This window comes from Fundulus heteroclitus, chromosome 24 (genome assembly GCF_011125445.2).
Source record: "Fundulus heteroclitus isolate FHET01 chromosome 24, MU-UCD_Fhet_4.1, whole genome shotgun sequence".
NCBI lineage: Eukaryota > Metazoa > Chordata > Actinopteri > Cyprinodontiformes > Fundulidae > Fundulus > Fundulus heteroclitus.
In genome coordinates this window covers 7,361,232-7,373,410 of record NC_046384.1, presented here as the reverse complement: position 1 = coordinate 7,373,410, position 12,179 = coordinate 7,361,232, and the positions used below count along the sequence as shown (strand labels likewise).

General features: G+C 38.8%; 1 long non-coding RNA gene across 1 annotated transcript; it reads left to right on the top strand.

Annotated features, from left to right (window-relative positions):
- Window positions 1-301: 301 nt before the first annotated feature.
- On the top strand, window positions 302-3,381 carry LOC118557727. The gene is made up of 2 exons (XR_004927961.1): window positions 302-429; window positions 2,442-3,381. It is a non-coding gene; the product is annotated as an uncharacterized LOC118557727 (long non-coding RNA).
- The last annotated feature ends 8,798 nt before the right edge of the window (window positions 3,382-12,179 follow it).

Sequence of the window (12,179 nt, the reverse complement as noted above, 5' to 3'; positions counted from 1 at the left end):
CCACCATTGTGTCGTCAGCAAACTTCACGATGTGATTGGTGGTGAACCTGGGGACGCAGTCGTGTGTCTTCAGAGTGAACAGCAGGGGGCTCAGGACGCAGCCCTGAGAGGAGCCCGTGCTGAGGGTGATGACATCAGAGGTACTCTGTCCGACCCGAACTGACTGAGGTCTGTTGGTGAGGAGGTCTAGCAGCCAGTTGTGAAGGGGTGTGCTGAAGCCCAGATGTTCCAGTTTTCCCACCAGGTACTGTGGGATGATGGTGTAAAACGCTGAACTGAAGTCCAGGAACAGCATCCGCACATGCGTGTTCTTCTCCTCCAGGTGTGTCAGGCTCAGGTGAAGAGCAGAGGAGATGGCTCGATGCAGACGCCGACGGTCTGGAATTTTCTTTGCACCATTTCTCTGCTTCTCCTCGCTGGAAAACCACGGTAAGTGCCTCGATTTTTTACTTTTTTTCCTACAGAATTTCATTTGGAATAATTTAGAAAACCTTATTAAAATAAGTGTTTACAGTGGAACCTTTGTTTTTATAAATATATGCATTTAATACATTTACAGAAAATGGACGAGCTGGTAGCTAGCTTGACCCTGAACAATTTTAGCCGGTTAGCAGTAAAACTTAACAGGGGCTCCTTCTTAGCTTGCCACAGACTCCGAGAGAACAGACACTTTCAGAGTTGTTAGAATCAGACAAATGTTCTCTTCGGCTGTGTGAAGTTGAACTCCGGGAGAAACAAGTGTAGAAGTTATCCCCCGCGCCTCTGATTGGGGAGCGGGAGAGGGGCAGAGGGGATGGCTAGCTGAGCATGAGGAGAAGCATGCGTCAGCAGATGCTTTCTATGGCATAAAAGTAACATTTAAAACGTTTTTAAGCGAGAAGTTGGCTATGTTAAACCGAAATATGTGCTCGGTTTGTTGAAATATTGTTTAATTTAAAAATTCTTCTTTAGCAATCAGCTTCTGCTGAACAACTGCAGGAAACATTTAAACACATTATGCTGTTAAGATATCAACTGGGTCAGAGGAGTGACGTAGGAGCTGCATGGCACACCTAGATAGCACCGACCCAAAGATTGGCACATGTCTATCAGATACCACCCAGGAGGTGACACATTACGCCCAGCGGACAGACGTGGTTAACCACGTCAACAGAACACGCCTTTCTTTCGGTATTTTGCAGACCCATACCAAAGTGCTATAACTGAGATAAATAGTTGTATACGGCGCTGAGCCCCACTATTGGAAGCAGGCGCGTAGCTAGCAGCAACGTAAATGCTCACAGTGTGCTGTGGCGCGTTTACTGCAAACACAGGGACGCCTCCCTCACCCGCGGATCATTTCCGCTCACCGCCTAGTGTTGCCAACACAAAGTCTGAGCAGTGGAACAACTTTTCTCGGACATCCCTTGCAGAAAACATTGTGCCCAGGTGATGTGTGAGAAGGCAGAAAGACGGGCCTGACAAAATATCTCTGTTAAGCTTGGTTTGCAGACGGTAAAGCTCACTCTGTTGACTATTTTAATGGAATGGTTATTTTTCCTAAAATGCTTTGTTTAAATCCCCTTAGGAATTAATAGACGACTCAGATGCACAATGTATTTTTGGAATAGTTTTAAATAAATTTAAGATGATCATAAATTATATCTATTTCTCATAGAACCACAAATACAAAATTATATAAATTATTCCAAAAAAAGTAAAAAACACAAACAACTGGACTTTTTTTCCCCAAAGTTTGAAGACGTTTCGCTTCCCATCCACAAAGCTTTTTCAAGTGGATGCAGAAGTATTTGAAGAACTTTTGCAGCAGCCCAGCATTGGTGTATTTACTATCACATTTGGCGACGGTGATGATCATAAATTATATCTTTATTTCTCATAGAACCACAAATACAAAATTATATAACTTATTCCAAAAAAAGTAAAAAACAAAACAACTGGACTTTTTTTCCCAAAGTTTGAAGACGTTTCGCTTCCCATCCACAAAGCTTTCTTAATTCAAATGTCTGGAGTAATGTGGAGTTCCAAGCTTTATAGTATTGCCCAAACAAAGGCCTTGTTTTGGCTCAGATAACATGCAACCGAGATTAGACATTTAAATCAGACATTTTTGCCCTTTGATTTAGCATTAGCTTTTCTTAAAAAAATTAAAAAATTCCGAAAATGTTGTTTTACTCTCTTTTGTTATATGATGGAAGGAAAATGGTAATCAACTAATGTTTTTCACAACAGAGTGAAATTATAAAGTATTGGTAATTTTACAAATATATGAATTTGCTCTGAAAATGGTTAAAATTGTATTCTTTTTAGAAAAGGTTTCATATTCTTATCTCTTATTGTATAGGAATTATACATTTTGTTTAGACCTCTATATTATGGATGGAAATAATAGTTTAATTTTGTTTACTAAAGTAAAAATAACCAATTTCTGTTTGTTTCAGGTAGCGCAATGCTTGTTAAAGCGAAAATTGAGAATGAACAAAAGTATGTGAAGATCAATGAACCGAGCCTGGAAGAATTCTTGAATAGCCCTTATTGATCTGCTGTTTAAAAAGGAAAAAAAAAGGGAGAAATTAGCTCATAATTTTTAAGTCAAAATGTTTTATTATTTTAAACACAAGGGATCTCATATGCCTTTTATGTCTAGTGGGGAGTGCTTTTTGTTAACAGAGGAAAAAGCCTAAAAGAATCTTAAGTTTCTCTTCACTGGTTAATGATGAACAATATCAATGGGACCTTTTTTCTGGGAGGTTTAACTCTGATTATCTAGCACGAATAATGTTTTTTTCCAGTAACAATGTCGATTCAGTAATTTTGACCTTAGAGTGATAATGTCATGTTGGTTTCTCCATAGCTTTCACAAAGTTCTCTATTCCACCTGTAAGTGACAGTGAAATGATTTATTTCTTGGAAAAAATTTATGTTTATTTCAGATAATGTATTTTAAGTTGTTTAGTTCACACTTTGAGGTTTATGTAAAATTATTGTATTTTATTTCTTTTAAAACTATTTGTTGAAAGTTATCGCGAGATTTGCGTATATAAGAAAGGCAGCGAGATTTGCATATGAGAGAAGGAGCAGAAATCTGGAAAAGAGCTACAAGTAGCAGTCTCGTATTTCCTGTAGCTGTCAAGGTATTTGTATTTATGTTTGTAATATTTTGTAAATTTATTGGTTATGGTGTTTTAATTACTTAATATTTTAATTTAGAGTGGACAACGAAAAATTAATCTGTTAAAGACCTCCAAAGTGGCAGGCGGTTACGAGGTAACTTTTGTTAAAGTATGTGTCACCTGACTGTCTGTAAATGTATCTATTTCTAAAGCTTGTCTTTATTTCTGTAGTTTTCACTGTGTTTATTAAAGAGCCCGTTTGAAGGAAGCCGTGCCAGTGTTGTCACTTTGGAGCAACACCACCTATCAATGAAGGCATCAAAGTTTTTGATGACACAGGAACTGAGGTGGATGCAGAAGTATTTGAATAACTTTTGCAGCTGCCCAGCATTGGTGTATTTACTATCACATTTGGCAATGGTGAGCTTGAATCTCTAAATTCAGATCTACTTCTGCATGGGGCAGATCCAATCCAGTAACGGATCGGGTTACAATACCAGCATATTTTATGGGTCAGATACTTCTGATCAGGCCAGTGAACATTTCCCATCCCTAGGCTATATCTGTATTTTGAAAATAAAAATAAAATAGATGCCAACAATTTAATTTTGTTATGGAAAATTAAATGGTGGAGAAATGGGATGTCTTTGTATCATTTTATTTAACCAGTGGTGCTACTGCAGCTCCACAGTCTTCATCAGAAGAGACCATCATGGTGACCAGCTGTCCCTTCAACCCCCTGCTTCCTCTGCTGGGCCTAGAAAATTACAACTTTATTCAATAGATTATAATGGGAGTCATATAAACTGATCTACATTTGAAGAGGAATAAAAACTATCAATGAGAAAAAACACAAACCTGTTGTGAGGTTCTACTCATGAGCTCCTCTTCTATTCTGGTCCACACTTCATCGCCTACTTTCATCCTAAATCTCGGGTCTACTGTGACGAGATTATAAAAATAAAAGTGAAGATAAGGTTAGCTGTCTAACCAGCTGACCCAATGGATGAGCATATTTTTACAAGCTAAGTGTTATCTGTTAATGTTAGCTTTTGATTAAGCTAGCTACTACACAGCAATAAAATAAGGCTACACGCAAACTCAGCACGATGCACGCGTTAAGTTGCAGTAACGCTAATAAACGTAGACTTGCCTGTCGAAATCCCAGACACAGTGCCGTCCTCTGTAGTCTCTAATGAGGCGGAGTCCGGTGGTTGATATTTTGATTCACTCCGCTCCGGTTTACCACTGCCCACGGCTGCTGAGAGGAGAATGGCTGAGCTGGCTGTTGTCCGCTGTTCTTGCAGTCAAACACTGAGCAACTTTCCGCTCTTAAATTGATCCCGTGCACGTTTAGGTGCTTCATCAAATTTGTCGTGTTGCCAGCCTTAACAACAATGTCTTTTGACCTGGGTGGCAGTTTTCAGCGGTTCAACGACGCTCACAACCAGTTCACAACAGATACACGTGAACACCGTCTGTAGGCGTGGCCACGTTTGTATTTTCCCTGGGAGACGCAATCACGTTTAACGTTACAGCCAATCGCCGAACCTTGGCACCGAAGACGAGGCATGTTTTGATACTCTGTAAAGCATTTTGGTCGGTACCATAAAAGAACCGAAGTTCGGTACCCAGCCCTAAGGTGGCCTACTATTTTCAAACAGAAAGTAATCCAGCAGAGCAAGACTCTTCCTACCTCAAGTGACCTTGAAGAACTGATCTACTGCGCTGAAGGAGCTTCAAATGAGAAGGAATTCGAAAACCTCGCATCTGGTAGGTTAATATGCCTAAAACGACTTATACTTTAATCTTCCAAACATAGACATAGTATAGAAGTGTGTACTTTAAATCAATAACATTCTTTCAGTTGATAATATTTTATTTTTTTGCTGTCTCGTTTCTGTTTCCACAGGCTGGGATAGTGATCTTGCTTCCATCATTCTCCTACTCCACCTGATTCCTCCTTCCTGTCAAGGCTGCAAAAGACCTGGCAAGGTTTCTGAATCCCACGCTGAGAAGCACATTGTGGTCTTCCAGAAGGTTTTTTTTTTAATGTTTTCACAGGAACTGTCATGCGTTTTAAACCCAGTTTTTCTAAATCTTTCAATATATAATTCCTTCTTATATAAATATGAGTGTTCCAACACACTAGGGCTAAGGTGTAAATTTAGTTTAGGGTTGAGGTATGCACTTGTAATGATTAGGTTTAGGGTTATTGTCAGGGTTAGGACAAAGAAAGGGAAAATGACACGTGGTCCTCACTAGCAAGGCAAGAATATGTGTGTTAAGGGGAAGATCCAAAATGCTGAATAAGTAAGTAAAATTTATTTATATAGCACTTTTCTCAGATAAAAATCACAAAGTGCTTTACAGTAAAATACAAATACAAAAAAAAAAACAGTATATAGCAATATTAAACAGCATTTTAAAATAAAATGGAAAACATACAAACGAAACCATAAAACCCACATGTCTAATTAAAAGCCTGCTTGAATAGCAGCGTCTTTAGTTGCTTTTTAAAAGAAGCAACAGAGTTCAAACAACGTAAAGAAAGAGGCAAAACATTCCACAGCCTCGGAGCCTGAACAAGTATTCAGCAACATGTTGATGCCTTCACCTCTACAACACAGCCCTATCTTCTTGCTGTCGGGACAAAGAAAAGCACCATCCACGATTTCTTCATTGTTCTGGACAAACAGGTCATCCCATGCAAGTCAGCAAGCTCATTCAGAGCTTTTGATGAACTTTTCAAGGCCCACTTTGTATTTGGTACAGTTTATCATCATACAATCCACAACATGTACATCTTCCTACAAACAACCATCTACACTATAGATGCTGGCAAAGTTCAGGAGACTCCACGTCTCAAAGAGATACTGGCTAGGCTGCTAAACTAAGCAGTGAATAATTCAGGCTGCTCTGGGCAACAAGTTTCCCCGTAAATGTGATTAGTTTCTTATGGTCAGGTTTTTTCTATTTTGCTATATTTATATTTTGATATTTTACTTGTTCACTCAATAAGTTGTGAACAACTTATTGAGTGAACAGTATGGGGAAGATTAAGATATAAGATTAAGTCATGGTTTATGTCCTGGTAAGTCACTTCACCTAAAATGTGCTCAGAAAGGTTGTTGCCATATTTTTGGTACGTTTTCAGAATTCAGGAAACATTTAAACGCAAAACATGATGAGCAGACTGAACATGAACCCAAAAGTGATCAAAGTGTGGCATCTGGTTTTGCTGCAAATAATATGCTAGTTTAAGATTCTGAGGACTCGGCAATTAATTCAGAAGTTCTACCTTTGCCAGACAGCTGTACTCGTGACACAAGCGCAGCTGCAAGTTGCTGGTGTTAGCCAATCCACGTTAAATAATTTTATATCATCCATGGAAGAAGTAGTTCTGGATGTACAAAGTCATGCTAAAGCGGCAGCTTTAAGATGTTTATCTTCTGAGAACATTTCCGTCAGAGCTCAAATTGAACAAAGCTTTGAAAATTTGGAAAATCCTTTTACTTCACTGAATACTGAGGCAAAACGAAATGCATATTTTAATAGAGAAATGGAAGATTGTCGAACCTGTTGAGAAAGTTCTTGGTGTCCGGTTAGAAAATAGAAGAAATAGATGTACTGGAACGTATGATCAAGTGGTTGTTACAGATAAATTTGCATATGTTCCAATTCTAGATACACTGCAATCTATTCTTACAAATCCAAATGTATGTGGAATGTTTTCATCTGACCATATTTCAAAGGTTGGTTTGTATTTAGATTTAAAAGATGGCCTATATATGAAAAAAATTCCTATTTTTTCCAAGGAGAAAAATGCATTTCAAATTCAATTATTTTACGACGACTTTGAGACTGCTAATCCATTAAGATCCAAAAAATGTATACATAAATTGGGAGGGGTATATTTTACGCTTAGAAATTTTCCAGTATATATTCCATACTGGAACAATATAAATCAAGATTAAAAACACATTTGTTTAAATTTGCCTTTGAATGTTCCAGTTAAACTGTTTTACTGTTTTTAATGTTCTTTTTTGTTTCTACATTCTATCCCTACTTGCTTTTATTTTAAGTGCTTAAGTTTTAAGCACTTTGCATTGTCTCTGTACTGAATTGTGCTATATAAATAAATTTGCCTTTCCTTACTGCCATTTAATGGAGCCTTGATTGGACATTTGTGATTTAAAGAAATAGATTTTAATTGATGTCGAATTGAACATGTCAAGTTTTTCAAGTCTTGTCTCGGCAAACAAAATCCTTTGGAGGCAGATAACTGATAAGTGTGACTTTTTTATTTTTTTAACCCAATATTATTTGTGCATTTGTTTTGGTGGTCCCTTTTTAATGGTGGTAATTTGAGATTATTTTGCTGCTTAATGTATTTCAGTTCTGAATCCCTTTTTTTTCTAAATTGTATTAATTGCAGCGTTTGTTGCGGTTCAATTTGGAAAGATGTTTGGGTTGAAAGGACAAATCTGTTATCTGACATCTGTCGTCAAGCTACCAAATCAAAAAAATCCCTTCATTGTTATAACTTAAAGTAGACAATTTCATCAGTAAAAAGAGCAAAGTATATTCCATAAATTGGTCACTTCCAATAAAAAAAATCTAATTTGACAATCAGTTGAATCATTCATGGCTAAACATTTAAATTTGAATCGTTTAAGAACTTGTGCTTTTAACATTCAGTCACAGATCAATGTCAATGCAAAGATAATATAACTTGTCTTTCAAAAATACTTGAAAAAAAAAGGTATTGCAAGTTTACCATGTCTTTTTTATTCTATGCCAAGTTTTTAATTGGCATTTTGTTGATGTGCTGAAATTAATAAATTGATAAGACATGGGTATACTGAGGGGTGTTTTTCCTCTAAATTCTTATTTATGTTTTGGCTGCACACCTTGAAATCAGTATAAAATTGTACTTTCTTTAACACCAAGAGTCAATTTCAACACTGAGCCAGGTTACACATGGTCCTGCCACTGAGATCAGTGTAAAGCTTACACTGATCTCAGTGGCAGAATTTTAGAGTTAATTTTACTCTAGTAGAAGTTGAATTTAGTTATAGTGTAAAATAATAATTACTCTGACAATTGTTAACTTAGTTTAACACTTACAAAAAATCAACACTATGTGGAGTAAAATTAACTCTAAAATTCTGCCAGGGCAGGACCACATGTAACCCGGCTCAGTGTTGAAATTGACTCTTTAAGCGCAGCCCGAACTAATCAGTAATGAAACCAGTCAGGTTGTAGGATGGTGCCGCGGATGGTTGCCTAGGTGTGTTGGTGCGCACTTTTTTGTTTTGTTTTATAGATTTTCTCTCTCTCTCTCTATATATATATATATATATATATATATATATATATATATATATATATATATATATATATATATATATATATATATATATATATATATATATATATATATAACACCAAGACAAATTCCTTGTAAGTGCAAACCTACTTGGCAATAAACTTGATTCTGATTTTGGCCTCAAGCCAATGTAATGTCAGCATACCACCAAGAAGGACGAACCACATCCAACAGGATTAACTGTGGACGCAGGAGAAAGCTATCTGAAAGGGATGTTTGGGTGCTAACCCGGATTGTATCCAAAAAACATAAAACCACGGCTGCCCAAATCACGGCGGAATTACATGTGCACCTCAACTCTCCTGTTTCAACCAAAACTGTCCGTCAGGAGCTCCACAGGGTCAATATTAGGGGTGTAAATCCCACTGTTATAAGAATTATTATTCTGAAGTCACTATGGCCTCACACCACTCGGACAGAGGAGGCCTGGAGACCTGATGTCTGTGTATAAGATCCACTGTTTACTGATTGCAAGGCCAAATGCTGCAGCTGCTGAGGGATACTGATTAATTATGATAGACTGTCTTTGTTTTGTCTCATGGGAAGGCCACGGTGCAGTATTAGGGGAAGCCCGAAAAGCGAGGCAGGCAGAGACAGGGCAGACGCAGACGCAGCGGAACCGAGGGGTGCGATTACTTTCCAACTATGTGAATCTCTGCTCTGTTTCTCAATAAAAGTGCTGGGACGTCATACCACCGTCTCGTCATTTAGTAAAGATGGGAACTCAGTTACTATTGTTTAGAATTCCACCCAAAACTCCCATAACATCCATCATGGCGATTCGATTCAGTATCGATTTCCTGACCAAATGGTTCGATTATTTTCGATACTCAAGAATACACCACGATACAATACAATCGAAAACCTCATTGACTGAAAAATAATAATGCCTCTGTGTTATACATTCTAAAAGGCTTTGCATCAAAAAATCAGAGCAATGAATGCATATGTGCACTAGCAGATTAAGTAACAAAAATAGGCCTATACTATATTCACTATAGAACAATACTTAACAAAATCAGTGCAATGAGTGCAAAAGTGCATTAACTGCAAATGGTAACAAAAATAGGCCGATACTATATTCACTATAGAATAACAATACTTAACAAAAATCAATGCAGTGTTTCCTGCAGCGCTATCTTGGCGAGGCAGCCGCCTCGCCAAACTCACGCAACCGCCTCGCCAAGATTTAAAAAAAAAACCTAACCCGATATGGTTGCATGTTTATTTGACAGTAACACGAGTTTTTTTGTTGTTGCTTCCGCGCGTGCATATAGTGAATGGCAGGGAAAAAACTGGCAAAAATACATGGATACTGTTCCACCTTGTCTTTACGTCCACTTTAAGTTTGTGGCACGGGAGGTCAAGCAGTTTTCGTTTTTTCTTGTACACTGCGGTGGCAATAGCGTACCACGCACGTGACGTCACCGACTCAAGAGCAACGCCCCTTTTGCCGCTTAGGTAGGGCATACAGGTGGAGAACGTCCGTAGCAACCAGCTATTACACACGCAACAGAAACAGCGATATGACCGACTTTGCAGCCATTAAACTTTCCCAAGACGATGTTCCAGGCGCACGGATTACTGGTCGCACTGTCGAAGAACACACCAACCTTCAGCTCAAACGATGGCTTGAGTGTCGAGGGCTTAAAAAGACCGGAAAACGGGCCGAGTTGATCTAACGGTAAGCTTTGGGGTTTTTTCCTGCGCGGCGGTCATGGCGTCGTCGGCCGTTTTTTTGTTTGTAATCACCGTCCAGGGATCGGTATATGTTTAATGTTTGTCTTATTTGAAATGTTTTTGAGTAGGCTATCCTGGTAGCAGGGTATCATGTTAGCGCCTGCTACCATGATAGCCTATATGCTATCATGGTAGCAGGCGCTTCATTATTAACATGTCGGCCACCAAAATACTCTTACCTGTTCACTACTTGATGTCGCTGGAATTGGGTCAGTATGTTCTTCGGTTGGGCCCTTTCCTCCGACAAAATGCTTGCTACATATGTAGGTGAATTTGGTAACTTTTTCTGGGTTGAACTGTTGTGTAGGCCGACCGCATCGGTGTACCCAGCGCACACATTTCTCCTTGAATTTCAGTAAAGTAATGAAGAAAACATCCTTCATATGCGGCCGATCAGCGTACCTCGAGTCGCTGTTGCACGTTCCATAGCAACAATGTTTAAAAACCATGGTCTTAGATTTGGAAAAAGCAGTCGTTTTAACGAGTAAAACCAAGGGTAACGCACGTCTCTTTTACAGCGAAACAGCGGCGGACTATGCAAGTTTGCCCTACTGCGTACCACGTGATGTGACGTCATTGTGACGTTACGTTTCTAAAAATAGCTCGCTCGCGGTACGCTATTGCACTGCGATGGAAAAAACTCACAATTCTAACTCTACCCAAAAGCCTGTCTGTGGCTGTGATCTTGAGGCCATCTTGAGTGGAAAGATTGAGTGTGTGCGCGAAGCACATGATGTGGGGTGACATCCCGGCCTCTTCCCCAGCCCTCTTCATATTAGATGCATTATCCGTGACGAGGGCTGGTGCTTTGTCACTCAGACAAGTTAACTCCTGAATGTGTCTCCGCCAGCACACGCGTCTGTAATACGCTATTGTGCATCTCCCATCCGCGGTCAATCAAGTGGCATGTTGGATGATGAAGGATTCTGTAGTGCAGGAAGTCCAGCCGTCACATGTTACAGCTACGCGCTGTGCCTCCTGCAACTCTTGAATGACACTATCACGAACTTTGCCATATAACTTTGGAATCAATGATTCGCTGAGGTGCTGTCGCGTGGGAATGCAATACCCCGGCTCAAGAGTGTCGAGCAGGTATTGGAAACCTTCGTTCTCCACGACGCAATAGGGACGTATGCAGTGTGCGATTTGCAAAAAAAACAGGGGGGGGGGGGTCATTTCAAGTGTTTTATAAATTAACATAACAACAAGGTTATGTGGCCTGCATGCGGTCTGGCTGGAGACAGCATGTAACCTGTCCTGGGCGGGAGGGTGGAGAAATGGGCTGCTGCTGCTTCTTGTCTTGTAATGCTGCCTAAAAATCTTCATCATCCACCAAAGTTCGTCCTGTAACATTACCATGGCTGTTTGTCCCGTCGTCTACTCTTGACCTTTTCTGTTGATTTTTTGGGCCAAAATATGCCAAAATATTCTGGGAGTGGGTATTAGTTTACTTCAATCGCTTCGAGCAGAAAACGTATTAATACTCTTTAAAAACAGACAACAAAAAATTAAATTAACAAATGTGAAGGACACGACATGTATTTATATTAGGGCTGTCAAACGATTACAAATTTTAATTTGAATCGATTAATCACATAATGTTGATAGTTAACTCGAGATTAATTGCAAATTAATTGCATGCTTTATCCTTTTATTTCTGAAAGTGTAATAGTCTGTTTGGGTATTTTAATATGCAATTTTGCAAAAACACTAATAAAATACATGCTTGTACAAAAAATATTTTTATTTTGTTATTTTTCAAGCACTTTTCAGAATTGGAATGAAAACATCCTGGTGCCAAATGTTAAACTCTGGACTATGATGGCTAAATGACTAATCATGACGCCCTGATGTTTACACAATGTGTAAATAAATTTGTAAATAAATACCATGCCGATATATTTTTTTGCCTCTTAAAGATAGACATGGTATTA